The sequence below is a fragment of the Topomyia yanbarensis genome, chromosome 3 (assembly GCF_030247195.1).
Source record: "Topomyia yanbarensis strain Yona2022 chromosome 3, ASM3024719v1, whole genome shotgun sequence".
NCBI classification, from domain to species: Eukaryota; Metazoa; Arthropoda; class Insecta; order Diptera; family Culicidae; genus Topomyia; species Topomyia yanbarensis.
In genome coordinates, this window is record NC_080672.1 from 77,777,536 (window position 1) to 77,797,056 (window position 19,521).

The following is a 19,521-nucleotide window of genomic DNA, read 5'->3' on the forward strand; positions in this document are numbered from 1 at the left end:
CGACGATCTGCATAATATTATCGCTTTTAATGGAAATCCGATTGTTGCTATCGGATATTAATTATTATTTAACTTTGAATTGTGAAATCTGGCAGCTCTGTCAAATAGTGATCAACTTGTGACGTGCAGTAATTTTGTTGATATAGCTTTCACGAGTTGTCATCAATCTAAATTCACGGGTAAGATATTTTTTACGAATATATAAAAGTAAAAAGAGAAATGCATTTTTTCCGTTGCAGTTGTAATGAGTTCGAATAATTATGCTATTGTGCAGACGATGTTTTGCTTTCTGTGGTTCCTTCACGCTGGGTACTGAAAAATGGTTGGAGCAAGGAACTGCCGGGACTTGGCACGGATCTATGCTACTGGCCAAAGGGTATAGCTGGTTACCGGCTGCTTGAAAAAGCAAAAAAGGATCCACAAATTCCACCGGATGTAAACGTACTGATTGCATATCGGTGCAAAATCAAACGAAACAATTTTGCTAGTTACGCTGAGGTTGGTGCAAACTAAATAGACATTTCGCAGCTTAAAACTGGAAAACCGACTTACGAAACGCAATGCTCCTTTCATACATTATACATCAGGACGGAAATTGTGGAACATAGCGCTCTATTTGCACCACTTTGTATTCCCAATAGAACAACAATTTATTTTGAGTAACCAATTTTCCAGTTTTCGGCTTATACTATTATACTTTTGTTAGTGTGAACACTAATTTCATTCTTAACAGGCGTTTCGCGAGCTGCAAATTATGGAAATTCATTCGGATACCGATGAATACGAGCCAAGAAAGAAACTGAAGAAATCATCAACTGCTGCGGAGCTTTTCAAACAAATCCAAACGAAACCAAGCTCATCATACTCAAATACGGCTACTGATTTTGCCGATGATGCAAGGGACGGTCATACTGACGACACAGCTAATCTGAATGATTCGTTTTTGGAGCCTTGTCCAAACGATATTGTGATGACGTCACGTTCGCTATCTCTAAGTAAAACTATATCTCATGAGTCTAGATCGAAGACACCAACGATTCAGAGCACAGATACCGATGAATCTACCATGTGTCAACTTATAATTTCACTGCACAATAAAATAGACAAGAACGCCAAGCAAATAGAATCTCTCAATCAATCGCACATTAGGTATGGTTCTTTGCTCTCTCAAGTTAACGCTAAACTAGATGTTATTGCTACCAAAATACCGTCAGAGTTTGTGCATGTGAAAACAGAGAGTTATGAATAAAAAAAGATTCCATTAACCCCGGTCAAATCTCTGGATGACATGGAATCTCTGGAGAAACAGTCGAAAAATGACCAATTCCTACAATCTGTTGTTCAGTTTCTTGGTTCGATGCTCGGAAAACACAGATATGTTGGTGAAGGTGCAACTGTTTGATTGCAAGTAATCAATTACTTCTTTGAGCGTGAATTCTTGATGAAATGTTCTTGGACTGGAATAAGCCGGAATAAGAAGGATAATGAAAACATTATTTCCAAAATACCTTTTCATAAGTTTGGTGGGGGATCTGTTCTCCGATCCTTCTTTCTCTAAAGTGCAATGCGAACAGTTCCTACATCGCTGCTTAAGGAATGCAAAGCAACCAGTGGCGGATCCAGGGGGAGGGTCCTGGGGGTCCGGACCCCCTCCGAAATTATTTTACTTGTTGAGAAATTCTAAATGAGTTTCAATTTTATATTAGTTTCAAACTCAAAATCATTCCAAACCAAATTTGACCAACTAAACTGATATTGATTAAATAAGATTATTACGAATTACAAATTGTACAATATTCATTTTAAAATCGAAATTTCGGACCCCTCCCGAAATTTTTTCTGGATCCGCCCCTGAAAGCAACGCTACGAGGACATCAAGGATATTAGAGCTGCTGCTTCCAGAAGACGATGCAAGCGAAATGAACCTCAATCAAACCCAGCGATTCAACATGGTATCGAAGAAGAAGCAGAAGTTATTTTAGAAGAATATCTTATTGAGGCGGAATCAGCATCAGCATCACCAAACAAAACGGTTGAAGATGTGGGAGGTGTTCTGCCGTTCTACGCATAATTGTCTTTTGTATATAGGGAATCCTATAGAACATGGGACAATTATGTGGATAGCGGCAGTGTTATAGATAAACACTATTGTAAAAGTATAATTTAAGGAAGATATGTTGTTACATTGATTGATTCAATATAATTGATATTGATTACCTCGCGTATTAAACTTTGTTTTAGTTGAACAGGTATGTATGTCATGGACTCTAAATGTCTTATCGATTGATTGCAACCATTTTATTGTTGTTCAGTCGCAGGTAAAGTATGTAATAATGGTATAAATGCTGTTTCGTCAAGTACTACAATTACTACTAATTTACATAAAACTTTATCGAACCCGTACATTCTTGGTTCAAGTAATTCGTATCTGCTAGGTGCTTTGAAAATGTTGATACAAGGTGATGACAAAGGATATTCAAAAAGATTTTCGATTTCGTTCACCTCTGAACCGTAAATACCTTTGGTGTTTGCATATTGCATAGCAACTATCCTTTTATCTTTCGTAAGAAACCTCCTATCAGGAAATTTCGTAGCCAACATGAAGTCATTAGTGAGGCGTACATAAGAATACTGAGAATGATCAAATTTCATTGGGTATTTGAATATAGGAAACTCGGCAGGCTCATCTATTACTGATTTTTAAGAATATTTCTCAGTTATGCGATTTATGATTTGGTTTAAGGGAAGCTTTCCCGATCTTACTAATTTCTTGACCTGGAAAAGATGGTTTTCAAAGGGATAAGAAGAAATTGTCGGTAGTGAGACTTCGTCAACTATATGGACTAAATTATGAATGTTACTGGTAATGGAATTGTAAAACAAGTAATAATTTCCAACGAAATCTTCAAATAATGTTTGAGCGACCGGTAAAAATCGTATGTAGTATGAACTTGAACAAATTGTGACTGCACAAAATAAATTTGCAAAATTTTGGAACTGATCTTTCTTGATGAAATGTTTGAGAACAACAATTCCAATGTAATGAAGAAATGAAGCACACTCTGATGCTTTCCAATGGGTCAAACAATCGATTCCTCGAACAGCCCTGTGTGTTTCGGTCGGAAGTTTAATGGATTTGAGAATTTTCGATATTTGCATGACGACATTGTTTGACCACCTACTGTCTTCACTACCATTGGGACCATCCTTGTATGACAGAAGTAATCGTTTCATTATACTAAGATGAAGAAGGTGAAGAGCATCGGCCACAATCACATCCTCTATGATATCTATTGGAAGTCGTAGGAGTGGTGAAACAACAATGCTTTTTTTGAGTTTACCATCTTCACGAATTTTGCGAATTTGATAATGTCCATTATAGGAACCAGATCGGAAAGCGTGGTTAGTTCTTTTTTCGGCAAATGTTTGAGGAAAAATATTTGTATGAAGAAGTGTGGAGTGCTGTCCAATGGTTTGGCCTTTTAAGCAGCCATGGAAAGAATTGAAATTAACCACACCTAGAAAGGAATTCGACATTTTGTATAAATTTGCATAATTTCAAATACAATATTACCTATACCCTTAATGAAAGCTCTGGCAGGAGAATCACAAATAAATGCGCGGATTTTAATTGATAACTTTAACCCATTTATATCAAGGCCAGACGATAATATTGGAACAATTTCGTCCACAAATGGTTTTAAGAACTGCTCCACTTTGTTTGGTTTACTTTTCCCGTAGAAAAGGCTAATGATCATTGGTTTGAAGCATGTGTATCCGTGAATGTTGAATAATATTGGCCAAATTTGATCAGTACCATTTTTGAACAATGGTAATCCGTCAATATTGATATTTATGTACAGTAATCTCGAACTATTCAAATCGATGAAAGACTGACGTAGGCAATTTTCTAAAATAGAAGAAATATAAAATATTGTTATAATACGAAAATAGTTAATCATTATTCAATTTCTAACCCAGACCCTGATGCCAATATTGTCCACCATCTATATTTATAATTGTAGCATTGATCCTCGGAGTGCGAAGAAGTCGCCTTGGGCTTTCCGGCAGTGTTTTATCAAGCTGATTCAGTTTTTGCAGAAATGGCTTCAATGCAGTATGTGCAATGTTATACTGAATGCTCCAGTTGCGTAGGAATGAAGATAAACTTTCCTCTTCGGTTCTGTTTTGAACTAATTCTCCGGTAAAAGAACCTTCGGAAAATAAGATACTCCATTTTTCGCTGGGCTCTTCATCGGAATTTTCATCTGGGCTGTAGGAGCTCACAGAATTATCTGAGCATTCATCATCCGATTTTTCAAATGGAATTGTAGGTGTAGTATTAGGTGTTTCCAGAATTACTTTATCGGAAGGCTCAAGGATTTCAGGACAATCCAATTTCCGATACAAACTCACTTTTCGTCTATAATTCCCACTTCGCAAAGTTTTTTCCATTTGTTTAGGTCCATGTTATACATAGGTTGTTGTTTATGATAACGAAATTTCATTTTGAGTTTTTTATAAATGAAAGCTCGGCACTATATTTGCATTAAGATGGCATTATATTAGCTCCATAATAGCACTTGATGCATATATAGAGCATATGCGCCACGAAGATTCTTAATGCTATTATGCATTATATCAGCTTTATATGCGCATATAGAGCGACCATATTTTGACTCGACTTTTATGCATTTATGATGCTAATACCGAGCATAAATGCATTGTAAGTGTTGATATAGAGTTTTTGTGTAACGCTAATGCTAATATATAGCCAATATAGAGTTATGGCTTAATGCTTATGGTTACTTGGGTATACATTTCTTTTATAAGAAATGTAAAACACTGCTTCACTGCTCACTGGCTGGATAATGGTTAAACCGCAGAAACACATAGAATGGAAAGGAATACTGAAACCTCTAAGAGGCGGAGAATGCGCAAGGTAACCTTGGCAGTGGATTAGTACTATTCTTTTTAACGTTGCACTGCACGGACTGGAAAGATAGACTAATCGGCCCAAGAGTCACAGAACGAATGACCTGCCTAGACCTAGTTTTCCATTCGAAGTTTATAACTGATTCGCTCTAGAATACCTATCCGTTTTTCAATTTTATTGCTTTCGTTTATCTTAGTGTTAAATTTGCCGAAAATAGCCAACAAAATCTATACAATCTTTGCTACAGCTTTAAGGTACTAGCATTTTTATAACCCATGACCACAAATCTATCCCACTTGTGTAGTAATAAAGCTGAGAAAACGAGCGATAAAGTTGGAAATAATATTCACTTTTTTTCATTTAAAGTTCTTGCAGTCATGCAACTTAAAGACGTTCGTAATTTATTCTTTTATCCGCTTTACATTTGAGAGCAACTCCATTTATTGATTGTGTATAAATCTGAATAGCACCGAGTCTCAGTTTCGCACCCCTTTGGTGTTCACATTTGCTTTTCATTCGAATAATAATTTAGTATGTAACTGCAAAGGGCACACTTATCGCGACTTAGTTTATAACTTGTCCCCATTTAGTTTTTGAAGCAGATCAATATTTCAACGCTCTCCTAAGGCTAGCATCTTTGGCGGAGCTCAACACCACGCTACGGACCTGGTCATTGGTCCAGCTGTACATATTCAGATAATAACGGATTATTACCCTCGTGCTCGACTTATTTATAATTATTGAATATCTTGCAGATTCGAAAGCAAATAGATTGATTTGGCATGGCAACCCTTACCGCACCCCCGTCAGTTGATTCTCAACGGTCCCTACCGGCATCGCATCACAACAACGGAAGTGATGGATATTAAATTGTGTACTTTTCTTGGACGCCCGATTGCTACAGCGCATCGTCAGTCCAGAACGGCTAAAAAGGGATACTATTGGGGCGGAAATAACAGCATGATTTTTTCCTCTTCACCATTTTTCCCGATTAGACACAATGCATGGCAAGGGAGGATGGATGTAGCGGATGGTAACGATGGAAAGGAGGTTAGTGGGCAGAGAAAAAATCCATCAGGATTGTAGGTCCCCATCCCCAGTTCACGAGGGGTTCGTTCCATCGACTATTTTGTGGGATGCTACTGCTGTATCTGCTGGTGGAAAATGCTCGTTTCATTCCGGACCCCATGCTTCTCTCTCCCTCCATTAGATGCTCGATATCTTGCTGGTTTTGCTGATTGGACCAGAGAGAGGCGGAAAGGATTAGGATGTGTGGGTGATATGGCGGGAAACGAGTGCGAGGGAATTTTGTGGAAATTGTGATAGCTAACAGAAGTTTTTGGGTTGCAGCTATGTAAAGATTTGCAGTTTATTGGCGAACAGAAGGAGACAGAGATATACCGGCGAGAAAGCGGTGGAAAAGCAGCGGGATAGATTAATGTTCGAGGAATCGGAATGGGGGAAAAATCAACACAACGCACAGTGGGAAAAAGACGAGAATATCGCGAAAATCTACTTTGTGTACGACATACTTTACTACTTCTGGACTGTTTGAAGAGACCCAGAGATTTTCTTATACTGAATTTTGAGAAAAATGCGTTGTTTGCAAATCACGACATCGTTTTCGCAACTATCGGATCTCCTCGAGGTCACCTCAGCAAACCATCAATCGTATAACAATGAAAAAAAAAAGACTCGTGAAGATGCTTACAAAGAGTCAAAATCGTTATGACAGTCGATTTTAATCTGCAAAAATTGAATTGTAATCGCATATTATTAGAAACGTGATTTGAATACGACCTTTTTCGACCGATTCTAAATCGCATTGATGTTCTAGTTAAATCGTGTTTGATCGGAGTTAGTCGTAGAGCACTGACAACTTATATTCATATAGCTACAAATATTTAAATCATTAAAAATCGTATTTTTGCTCGCATTTGATCGTATTTTACTTCGATCAATGTCGGATTAACAACATAATAAAGTCGTTCCTATGTGTGAGAATAGTCAGTAAACAACATAAACATATGTACGACTTCGATATACATCTCAATGACTTCAAAAAGTTATATACGACTTAATATATCACAACATATAAAACAAACGATATCGCAAAAGTACTTACGACTTATCTCATATCTTTGAAATGAGATTGCTGCATATTTGGCGAATGTTTATCGGAATAGAGTTTTTCTACTTGAAGACAGTATATGATTACAAAATATTGCCACATTTGTAATAATTAAAATAGTTCCGAGTAGTGAGTCCTGTTGATTTTGTTGTTTTTGTCATGCTGAAGTTGATTGATGTTTTCAACATTTGATTTTCTTTACCGATGGATCAAAGTTAATCGTATATAGTGTTCCGGAATCATTTACAAATTATGGATATCGTATATAATCTGACATTGTTTCGCATATCTAATCGTAAATACATCCTCCAAATGCACTTTGCACTTTCATACTAGAAATTATCGTGCTTAACGTGTATATTGTTGTCAGAAATCGTCAATTCCAATCGCTATGTACGTATATCGCCTCCAGTTTGGTACGCATATGTTCCAGGCTTCTGTCTGTCACGTTACAAGTTTACGTATATTTCATAAGTCTGCAAAAACGATAAAATCAGATTCTATCACAATTGCACATTATTAAGGTCACTAAGCGGCATATTTTTTGCTACAGAAAGTTATTTTCTATCATGAACGGTTTTCGCTTTATTGTCATTTTGATACGTCTGTCACGTTACACAATTGTCGCAGTGTCTGTTTCGTTGGCAACCAAATTTCTCTCTGTTTCGTTGGCAACCACATTTGCATGACCACAGTTTTAAGTTGAAGCTAGGAAAACAGAGAAGGCTTTGAAATTTAGTTTTCGTGAAGAAAAACTTTTTTTTCGATTTTATGGAGTATTCTCAATGATCTGTCACGTTACAACCAGAATCTGTCACGTTACAGTTCTGTATTTCTATTGAAGCAAGTATATCGAGACAGTCATACACGGATCATCCTTGATTTGGGAACTGAGTATTAACGGAAAATGTCATGTTTATTTTTAAAAACATATTGGTTTTGATGAACAAACGTGAATAACTTATGAAAAGGTCGTAATTACAAGAAATAACACATTATGTCGAAAGAAAATCTAAAATCACTTAAAAACATCTGCATTTTGAAGGACAATTTTTCTTGAGTATTTTGAATTGGAAAAACATTTTGAAATACATTTTCTAACAAAATTATTTACAGAAAAAAAAATAAAAATTAAGATCAAAAGATTTTTGAAATATGTTTCATGTTTTTATTATAAAATCATTTATTGTTATTTTCTCCACAATGCAACTATATTTTCAACCTTTTTTATTTGAATAAATTTTAAACGCGTTATGTTTTTTAGCGCTTGGTATTTGTGTGTAGCTTATTAAAGGGGCGTATTTTCACTATGGATATTTAAAGAAAATAAAATGTTTCGGAAGTCTTAAGAGCATTTTGCTTCGAAATGATATTTTGTATTAATATTGTACTAGAAAATTATATTTATGACTGGAAAATATAGGGAAATTCAGAAGCATACTTAAAGTCGTTGTGAAAAATGCTTTCCTACTAATAACTTCTTAATAATGCAATTACTGTTTCTTCTATTTTTATGCATGCGTTAATAAAAAAATGCTTTTTTTATAATTATACTTTTTCAACTTTTTTGTCTTTTCTTGTTGAAAAATTTCACCAAAAAATATTCACACAGAAGAATTGATTCCCTAGAACTCGCTATCATATAGTTTAGCTGCTCAAATGGCGATTTTCGTACAATGAATTTTGAAAGTAGAGCATTCAAGATCTCATACGACCTTTTTAAATAGTACTCTTGAATAAAAATTGTTTATTTAGCAATTCAAAATACTTAGTCTCCCATATAGATGAAACGTAACAAGTTTCATCAGAATCGAAGATGGTCACTAGACTGCCCAGAAAAATAATGAATTTTTGAAAACTCAATCGGCCCACCTCTGAGTCGATTCCTAGTCCCACCAGGAGTATTTGCACCAAATTTGAAGCAAATCGGACAAGTTTAGCTACCGGACCAACGTTCCTGAAGTTTGTAAGGGATTTTTCGACAATGTACATGGAGAAAACCCACTAGCTCGCATTTTCGCCGCTAGGTCGCATTGTATGCATCGTATTATCACTGTAAGTGAAAATAAGAAAAATAATTTAATTGCCTACAACTTTGTCGAAGACTGCTTGTCAATCCGGCTTTCTTAAAAGAAGTTATTAAACTTTTAACGAAGTGGTGTCTGAGTCAGTTTTGCATGGGGCCTAGCAGTGCATGGTTGTGTACCAGTACTCGATTCCCACGAACTATACATTTTTGTGAAATAATCGTTAGGTTTAGCTCAATAATACGGTCAGAAGAATTATAGTACATAATAAGAGTTATGTTTTGGTTCAAAAAATTTAGTTCAACCTGTGACCGCATAGAGGGCGCCAACACTAACTTTTTATAGAAGAGAGATAGATTATCGAGATGTTCAGAAGAATTATTGAAAAATGCATGTTCTACAACTTTGTGGAAGACACCTAATTTCTATCTCTTTCCGTTTAAAAGTTAGTGTTGGCGCCATCTATGCGGTCACAGGTAGAACTAAAATTTTCTAATCAAAACGTAACTCGAATTATTTACTATAATCCTTCTGAACATGTTATTGAGCTAAACCTAATGGTTATTGCACAAAAATGATTAGTTCGTGCGAATCGAGTACTGATTCACAACCATGCGCTGTTAGGCCCCATGCAAAACTGACTCAGACATCACTTCGTTAAAAGTTTAATAACTTCTTCTAAGAAAGCCGGATTGACAAGCAGTCTTCGACAAAGTTGTAGACAATTAAATTATCTTTCTTATTTTCATTTACAGTGATAATACGATGCATACAGTGCCACCTAGCGGCGAAAATGCGAGCTAGTGGGTTTTCTCCATGTAAATTGTCGAAAAATCGAATTTTTTTTCCTGTCACTCTAATGTTCACCATTCTTGACGTAATTTAATCAAACTTGATGCAATTGCCTTAGAGCAGAAAACATCTGTCACGTTACAGGAGATCAACTGTGTTTGCTCAAAATGAGTAACACTTTAATGTTTTTGCAATACAGTTTCAAAAAGTAGACTCACAGTAGTAAGAAAAAATGTAGGTTGGACAATGTATGCAAGTTGTTGGTGTGGTCCACAAAACTTTTTCGAATTTTTGATCTGTCACGCTACAAGATATTTGTTTTTTTCATAACTTCACAATTGAAAATAAGCATTGATCCATATTCATTTCAAATTTTCAAGCAATATCATCAAATTTAAATTAGACTACGATTGAAAAATGTGGATCTAGCCAAAAAGTTGAAAATATGGAAACATATACCTTTTCATCTCCTTGAAGGGCGAACACGAAATTATTGCGACACATTCAACAGGACATAACTTTTTTACCATTTACCAACCAAATTTTGCACACTTTCTCATTGATGTGTATTGTTGACATGCTGGCAAACTCGAAGTCGTGTTTTTCGATTCAACGAAAATGGAGGTGAACCAACGCGAGTCGAGAGAACAAATTCTTTCCAAACACCTGGAATTTCCTGACCTTTCGCACCGGCAGTTGGGAAAAATGTTGAACATTCACCATTCAACCATCTCCAGAGTGTTGAAGCGGTTCCAGGAGCGGTTGACGTTGGACCACGGCAAAGGAGCTGGAAGAAAACCGGGACCGGAGAACAAAAAGACGGAGGGAAAGGTGAAGCGGATGATTAAAGCAAATCCCAACGTCTCAAGCCGTCATTTGGCTAAAAAGATCGGCATGTCACAGAGCTACGTCCAGAATGCAAAGAAGAGCTGTACTACATACATACAAGGTACAGAACTTCCCAAACCGCGATGAGCGGCAACAATCGACGGCTAAAACTGGGGCACGGAAGTTCTACGAGAAGATGCTGACAAAATATGGCTGCTGTGTGATGGACGACGAAACGTATATAAAAGCCAATTTTAAGCAAATTCCGGGGTTGGAGTTTTTCACCGGCAAGAGCAAGTTCTATGTGGACGACAAATTTAAGAAGAATAAAATGTCGAAGTTCGCCTCCAAATATCTCATTTGGCAGGCCATCTGCTCTTGCGGACTGAGGAGTGAGCCTTTCGTGACAAAGTGGACAGTAAATGGCGAGATCTACAAATCTGAGTGCCTCGAGAAGCGCCTTTTGCCGTTCGTGCAGCAGCACAACGAAGCTCCGCTATTTTGGCCAGATTTGGCATCAAGCCACTATTCTAAAAGTGTCCTGGAGTGGTATGAGGCCAATTCTGTCCATTTTGTTCCAAAGGACATGAATCTGCCAAACTGTCCGGAGCTGCGCCCGGTGGAGCAGTACTGGGCAATGATGAAGCGGGAACTGCGGAAGAGCAAGAAGTCAGTCAAAGACGAGAAGGACATGTTAAGAAAATGGAAAAAAAACTAAGAAACTGGTACCGAATGACACTGTAAAGGCTTTGATGGAGGGCATCAAGCGAAAATGCGTTCAATGTTACACTCAAGGCTCAATCGATTAACTTTTCTTTTGATTTTTGAAGTAAATATATGTATAAAACTCCTAAAATTTTGGTTTGATTTTGAACATTATAAGAAAATTGGCATGACATTTTCGGTGTCGCAATAATTTCGTGTTCGCCCTTTACAGTCTTTTAGTCATTTTTCAGGTTATGCAGGAAGCATCAATACACTTTTGTAAATGACAGACATTTTTGTCTGGGCTCATAATTCATTTTGTTTTATATTAGAGGTTATATACATACGAAAAAACAGTTTGACGCAAAATTTGATAAAAAAAAATTTCGTCTGTGGTTGCCATTTTCAGAGTCTTGACCATATGCCGATTTTGTGCATTTAGTGCGACTATTTTGGTGGTATATAAACACGTATTTTTCAGTTGCATCAAAAAGGCTAGCTGGGACATTATTAAAAAAATAAACAAAATATGTCCTATTTTTTCAAATCCGGATTGCACTACTAAATTTAGGATATCAGTTTTATTACGTTTTATTTTTTGTCCAACCCAAATCACTCCAGATCCACTATTCAACATCAGATTTCCATCGGATGCCGGCGGAAGAGATTCAAATTGAGTTTTTTTTCCCGGAAGGATGATGTGATTGAATCTCCGGCAGGGGTTCGCTGACGAAGGAAAGGGATCAATGGAAATGATGGGAAAATACGAAGCCCAGCGATACGCGGTAGAGGAAAAAAAAGAGTAGCTCTGCTCCCCAGCGGCCATGTTCTTCTGTTAGCTGTTTTATAAGGATCATTTTTAGGTCGATGATATTTTCATGGAGTTCAATCTGTAAATGCATCCCCTTGGGGGAAAAGTTTTCACTTATCTAGTGTCGCTCTGACGCAGTCGATTGAAACTTTTTTTTTATCAAAAAGGAAAAAATGTTGTTCAATTATCTTTGTTAAGGTGAAGATATGTGGAAGCCAGGAACGCACGCTTGTTGCTAGGCACCGACGCGCTTGTTTACATTGAGAAAAAATGGAATTCGAAGTGAAAATTCAAACGCACATATGAGAGTTTTCGGACATTTTCCTTCGGTCATCTACACATTGGCAGAAAATTTGAAGTTTAGTTAGTAAACGATTAAAATTTCGCGGGTGTTTTTTCAGTGGTGTGTAATTAAAGTGCACTTGAAAAAGTGTTCTGAAAGTGAGATGAAGTGTTTCGAAAAGAAACCCCAAGTAAAGAGGGATGATATTGTCACACAAAATAAGAGCTACAGATGGAATTCCGTCAAAAACTCGGGTTTATTGTATAGGAAAATGTTCTAGTTTCCTCAAGTAGCAGTTTCGAGGTACACCGGCAAGGTTAGTGTATTGATAAACGTATTTTTATATTTGCTCATGTCAGATACATGGTTGGGCAGGGAAGAGGGGTGTGTGCGGCGTAGGAGCTATGTTGTGGCTCACATGTATAATGTCCTTAATGGATAAATTTCCGTAAACAAGTGGATTTATTAAATCCACATAAGATTCGACAATGGAGATGTTAATGTTTTGACATCCAAAGAAATAGCAATACATTCTACCCGAACCCACATCGCCGCCTGCTTGGATCGTCTTATCAAACGCGAAAAATCTCCCCTCCATAACACGACCGCCAACCACAACCTGCATCCACGCTTCAACGAGACAAATTTACATCGAATAACTCTCACGCGATTCGCATCACCGCAGCCCCCCCCCCCCCCCCCCCCCCCCCAAGTCAGTACAGTAGGTAGGTAGGTAGGTAGGTACCAGCCCGGGTCAATCATCAATCAAAATATGTTTTATTGAAAATGTTCAACTGCGGCCAACAACCGCTACGGGGTCCAACCGCAGGGAACGGGTTTTCTGCCGTCGCATCGCGCTAACCGACCGAGCTGGGCTGGTGCACACCAATCAACTCATGTCGCGTCGTTTCGGTCGTCACGTTCATGTACAGCAGCTCTGGCATCGACCAGAGATTTGGTTGCTAATTCGTCCTGTTTCGTCCGGCTGCCAACCCATTTTGGTTGTGCGGTTGTGTTTATCGGATGGATCTCGGTCTCTCTCTCTCTCTGTCGGACTATCCTCCAATAATAGATGTGTAGGGCAGCTTCCTCTGCTGGCTCGATTTTCATTGGACCATCCGACGTTCGGTGACCAGATGCCCCAGTCCGAGGGGGTGATGTTGGATTTGGGTTCATGGTGTGTAGCTCCTCACTCCATAAACCGTGGTAATGTTGAACATCGAAACAACTGACCAGTAGCTGCACCACCAGCAGCAACAGCAATAGCCAGTCACGAGACGAGTTCACATCAGGAGCATCATTTGAATAAACGGTGGATGGTAGAAAGAAGGAAAAAAGTACACAAAATCCCCAATCCTCCCGGCGAGTTACGGATGAGAAGACCGCAGACCGGCCGGCCGGCCGGAGAGGGTGGACTAGTTGTTTTGGAGGTAGATCGGATTTAGTTTATGGGTTTGCTACCGTCCATCGTCGTCACTCCATCAGAGGCCATTCCGAAGCAAGGGATGCTGTTGTCCAACATAGAATGTACTTGTACGATGTACGTACATACATTTCTACCAACCAACCGAGCCGGCAGAGGATGCTGATGATGATGATATTGGTGATGATGACGTTGATGATACGAATCGGTACGTGTATGCAAATGTGTTTTACGTGTTCTCATCAACGGGAAATATCTAGGGCTCGAGATCTGAGAATGAGCTAGCATGCTCCGAAACACGAAAGATACAAGATCCATCTCCGGGCGGGTTGTTTGCAAAACGAGCACCGACGACGATGATAACTTGTTGTGGAAAAAGTGGGGGAAGTGCCGGAAGGATCGAGCAAACGTGATACAAAAACAGCCACCAGGTACAACATACAAGTAACTATCTGATTGCTGTTGTTACTAGTGGTGTTTTGTAATTTGCCATGATTTCTACTGCTTAGGGATGACTTTGCGTGATGATACGTTAGCCGGTTCGACTATCGTGCACTGGTAAACTGTTGCGAAGAGCTGAACGAATGGGTTGAGCGATTGATTCAATTGTGGTGAGGCTCGAACTGGTCGTTCACAGATGGAAGATTGCAACGATTTTTACTGCTTTCTCAATCGATATACGTTCTATCGATTCTACTCAAAATTGCTATACCAAATCTGGGTGGAAACCTATGATCATTATTTAAACTTGTTCACCGGGCCAATAGAATATTTCTTATTCGGACTTGTGGGTGATGAAATTTTAGTAAATTTTTCGACGCCCAAGAAACCCTGCGATATAGAATCAGTATAGGTCAGTAGCTAATAAAAATTGCTTTTTGTTGCCACAGAGAAAGCCAAGTTGGCGTAGTATATCAACTAAAACGCTTGTTAATGATTTCAGGACCTTAGTCGCGATATCCGTGATTTCTCATTACGTTACTGTGTTATTTTATTCATTAGTTTAATATCGAATTTTTCTGGCAGAGTAGTGTGACTTATGTTTATGATTTCAGGATCTCAGTTACAATCTCCGTAATTTCTATTCATGTTATAGTGATATTTTTGTCACACGTAGAGTGATTTGTGTTCATGATTTCAGAATCATTGTCACGATTTTTGATATTTTAATAACGAGTAGTGTAATTTATGTTCATGATTTCAGGATCTTAGTCACGTTTTTCGTAATTTACGTGCACGTTATCGTGCTATCTTGAGCTCACGTTCGATTTTGACACGTGGAGTAATGTGACTACTGTTCATGTTTAATTACTATCAGATTTTGTACTCGGACTAACGTATGACTAGCAGTATCTTATTCTGGGAACTACATTACAAGCTTCGTGGCTCTATAATATATTTTTGATGCTCAGCGCAGTTTTCATTTTTTTGTCCAGACATTAAGCCCTATTGAATGAATAATGATAGTAGTAAGGTCTAATAGTTTTTTTATATCTCTTGCTCGCACCTATTACTAGTCGCTATAGGCTATACATAAAGATATGACTTTTACGACAAAACCCAAATCACAACATCAATAAGTCACGTGAAAATTTTAAGACCATGTGCAGAGTTGTATGAAATAGAAAATGATTACGGATGTCTTCTAAATATCACGTACTCAAGAATTAAGATAGATCGTGAATCATGTACTACGAATCATGAACCAGTTCACAAATCCATGAATAATATTTCATTATTTGGTGATCTATTTTACAAGCACGAATGGTCAGTCGTGAATATTATACTAGGAATCATGAACTAGTTCACGAACCCATAAGCGATATTTTTTTTGATTTTGTACACTATTTCACGACCGCACATGGTCAGGTGTGACTATTATATTAGGAATCATGGATCAGTTCAAGTTTCTACTAATTAGATTTCATGATTTTGTGAACTATTTCAAGAGCACGAATGGTCAGTCGCTAGAAATCAAATTAGTTCACGTATACATGAATAATATTTTTCAATTTTGTGAATTATTGCACGAGCTCGAATAGTAATGCTACGAAGCAATTATTACTATTAGCTTCGATGAGTGCGCCATCTTCTTTCGATGATTCGACGAAGTCTAACTTTGTATAGTCGATATATCGATAAGCTATGGTATTGAATACTAGATTAATATCGACTTATATTGTACCTACACACATACTAGCAGGGCCGCAGAGAGAAAATATTGGCCCGGGGGTCCAACGGAAGGACACCCACCGCAGTGTATTGCCATTGGAGTCCACTGATATTATGTATGGGACATTCCACGCAAAATCTGCCACAATTTAATAGCCCCGATCAATTTTTTTCTCGGTTTAGTAGTCAAAAATATTCGCTACGTATTTTTTTATTTCAAAATAGTAGGCGAGACTTTCGAGATTTTTTGTGTTGAATTTCACCATTTGAAAAAAACCTACCTTTTTCAATCGCTCGTACTGTCAAAAGTAAAGAAGGTACCAAAAAGTGCCCAAAACATGAAATGTGCGCCTTTTTCACAGCTTTCGGATAAAGTATATAAGTACTTACCCAACGTATTGGTTTCATGAAAAATATTGAAAAGTTTAAAACAAATAGATTTTTTCCAAACTTGGACATGATTTTTTTTTCTTTTTTTTTTGCTGTATGAAATAGGAAATCATTTTTTGATGCCATAAAAATTTGGGAGTGGGCAATTAAATACTTACGGAGATATGAATCTTTCAATCGCGCCTTGCGCGCGAAAAACGTACCGCCACGCGCTCGTACTCAGACTTGGGTGTATGAAGTTTTACACACCAGCGCGTTGTGTAAAACACACTTGCGATTAACTTTACTATTTATTGCATTTAGATGTATGTATAATTTCAGATTTATATAGTCTTAATCATTCAAAAGTGTCGCTGGAAGTAAAGATCTTCAGTTAATTTGAAGTCCACGTTGGTCTCAACATAGTGAAATGATTGTGTTCCAGGTATGGTTTGGCATTTTTCGAAACAATTCTGTGGATTTTTCTCTGCTCTTGCATCAGAATAAATTGGTTCGATTGGCACGTTTCCTATGTTATTCTGAGATTTGAATTTGAAACATTGCGTAACAAAGAAGCTTTTTTGCCACATCGTACGACTCAGTTGCGGTCGAAATTTGATCATCATTGATCATTTGTAAACTGGCTTCGACAAATAATGGCTTCGTCGCAAGCACCCTTTCCATGGGCTGTTGCGCGAAAATGTCACTGTATGGGGTGAATGCAGTCAGATTTGTGGTGAAAAAAAAATTGTCACTGAAATTTTATATTTATGTACCAGTTTTTTGCTCTAGTTGCTTGTAGTGCCAATTAAGGAAAAAAACGTAGACCTGTTTATACTTGGATTTTTTTTAGTAAGGGAAAGAGGGTAACAGTGGAACTATGAAAACAATACGTTTTCATAGTTCCACTGTTACCCTCTTTCCCCTACCTCTTTGACAGTTTTGGTGACTTTGAAAAGCTCCATTTTTGTAAATAATAAGCAGTGGAAGAAAATGGCCAGATTAAAAATGTAGTACTTACAAAAATTAGAAATAACAAAAATTAGAACGGCGATCAACGGAACAAGATAAAAAATATAGGGAAACTATATATTAAAAGAATGTACAAAAAAGCTTAAAACAACAAAATCAACCAAAAATTAATGTCAATTGTCAATTAATGTCAATTGTCAAAAAATGAAAAATCGAGAAAAACCAAAACAGAACCTATAAAAATTGATAAAAGAAAACAGGATACTAGAAAAACATATTGCTAAGATTGAAGAAGTCGAACATTATTGAACAAATGGCGAAAATAATGAAAAATCGGTAGGAAGGTAAGAAATTTTTTAAAATCAATGAAAATGAAAAAAAAACTACTAAAAAGAATACAAACATTAATATAAAAAATGAATAAAACTGCAAAACTCGATGAATCAAGAATAATAAAATCTATTTAACATTAAAAACGAGACATATTTAAAGCAATAGAAAAAGCAAATAAAACGTTAAGAATGTATAAAATTAGAGGAGAACATATAAAAATGATAAAAATAAAATACACATAGATAAATTAAAATAAATTAACGAGCCGAAAATTTTTGAAAAACTGGAAAGTTGGAATGATGAAAAGACGAAATATTTACAAAATTTGTAAGTACTGAACGGAGCAAACGGACAAAATGGAAAACAAAAAATAGTAGAAAAAGCCAACATGCACACTTAATTTTTTCTGCCGAATTTCAGCTTTTTTCCTTCTTTTGCCGTAATCTCAACAGCTGAGATTCAGCAAACAATTTTTTCTCTGATATCTCAGTAAAAGTGACGTTTAAGTGCTGAGACTCGGAAAATATTTCTCCGAAAATTAGCAAACTAATCTCACTTTACTGAATTATCAATTTCCATATTTGCTGATTACACAGCTGTTGGGAAATTACCGAGCTGAATTGAGTGTTTGGTATACTATAGAAACACACAAAATGGAGAAATTAACACGAAGAAAATGAATAAAATTGATTAATTTATTTAAAGAATAGTAAAAACATAAAAAATTAAAATTGAAATAAATTCAAACAACGAACTAAATGTAAAATGAAGAAAAAGTGCGCATAGTGTCAATAAAAGACAAATCAAATGTTTTTGGGGAAATAAAAAAAAATAAAAAAATCAAAGTAAACGTATAGGAAAATGGACAACAGAAAAAGTACTTTCAAAATAGGTTAAATGTAAACAATGAAGCATTTACTATAACGAATTAAAACTTTAGGAAAATGTATAAAATATCAATAAAATTATATTAAATTCACAATGGGAAAAAAATAAAATTACTTAAAACGGAAGGCTAAAAACTAGAAAATAAAAAAGAAAATACTAGAAAGGTAAATAATTAAACAATAAAACAAATTGGAATGAATTTAAATAAGTAAAATTGCTTATAGAAATGCATAAAAAATATGAAAAAAGGAAATAGAGAAAGGCTATGATAAGAATAAATGTAGTAAATAGGCAAATTTTAAAAATTGGATGGAATGACCAAAAAAGCAGGTTATTTAAATATGAAACAAAATAAAAACAACAAAGAAAGTACAATTTCCTCGAAAAATTGCGAATAAAATGAAATAACAGGGAAAAACTATAAATTAAAGTAAGTGTTAGTGATAGAAATAGCAAAAAAAAACCTGTTTGAATCCACCTAGCGGTGCAATTGTACCTTTCTCATTTGTCCAAACTACGATTACATGGCTAGTTATGTTCAATACAATGACGTGAATGTATATTACATATTCAGTACGATTTGCACATATATACAAGCCAAGATCTTGAGATACTATGTGTCGACACAGAAATATCGCTTGAAACCAGCGGCGGATCAAGGCGGAAAATTCCGAAAATTTTAAACTAGTTTTAATTTTAAAGTAGCAACCCCTTACTGCATACTGCTACCTATGCATTTAAAGGCCAAAAAAAATTTAGGATTAGGGATTAGGTTGACGATTTTATATATATTTATATAAGAAAGGCTAAAAAGGGGCCAAAGTCCAAAAAAGTCATTTTTCATAAAAATT

At 36.5% G+C, this 19,521-nt stretch overlaps 1 pseudogene; it reads left to right on the top strand.

The window, feature by feature from the left end:
* Positions 1-244: 244 nt before the first annotated feature.
* On the top strand, positions 245-1,558 carry LOC131687013 (uncharacterized; annotated as a pseudogene).
* The last annotated feature ends 17,963 nt before the right edge of the window (positions 1,559-19,521 follow it).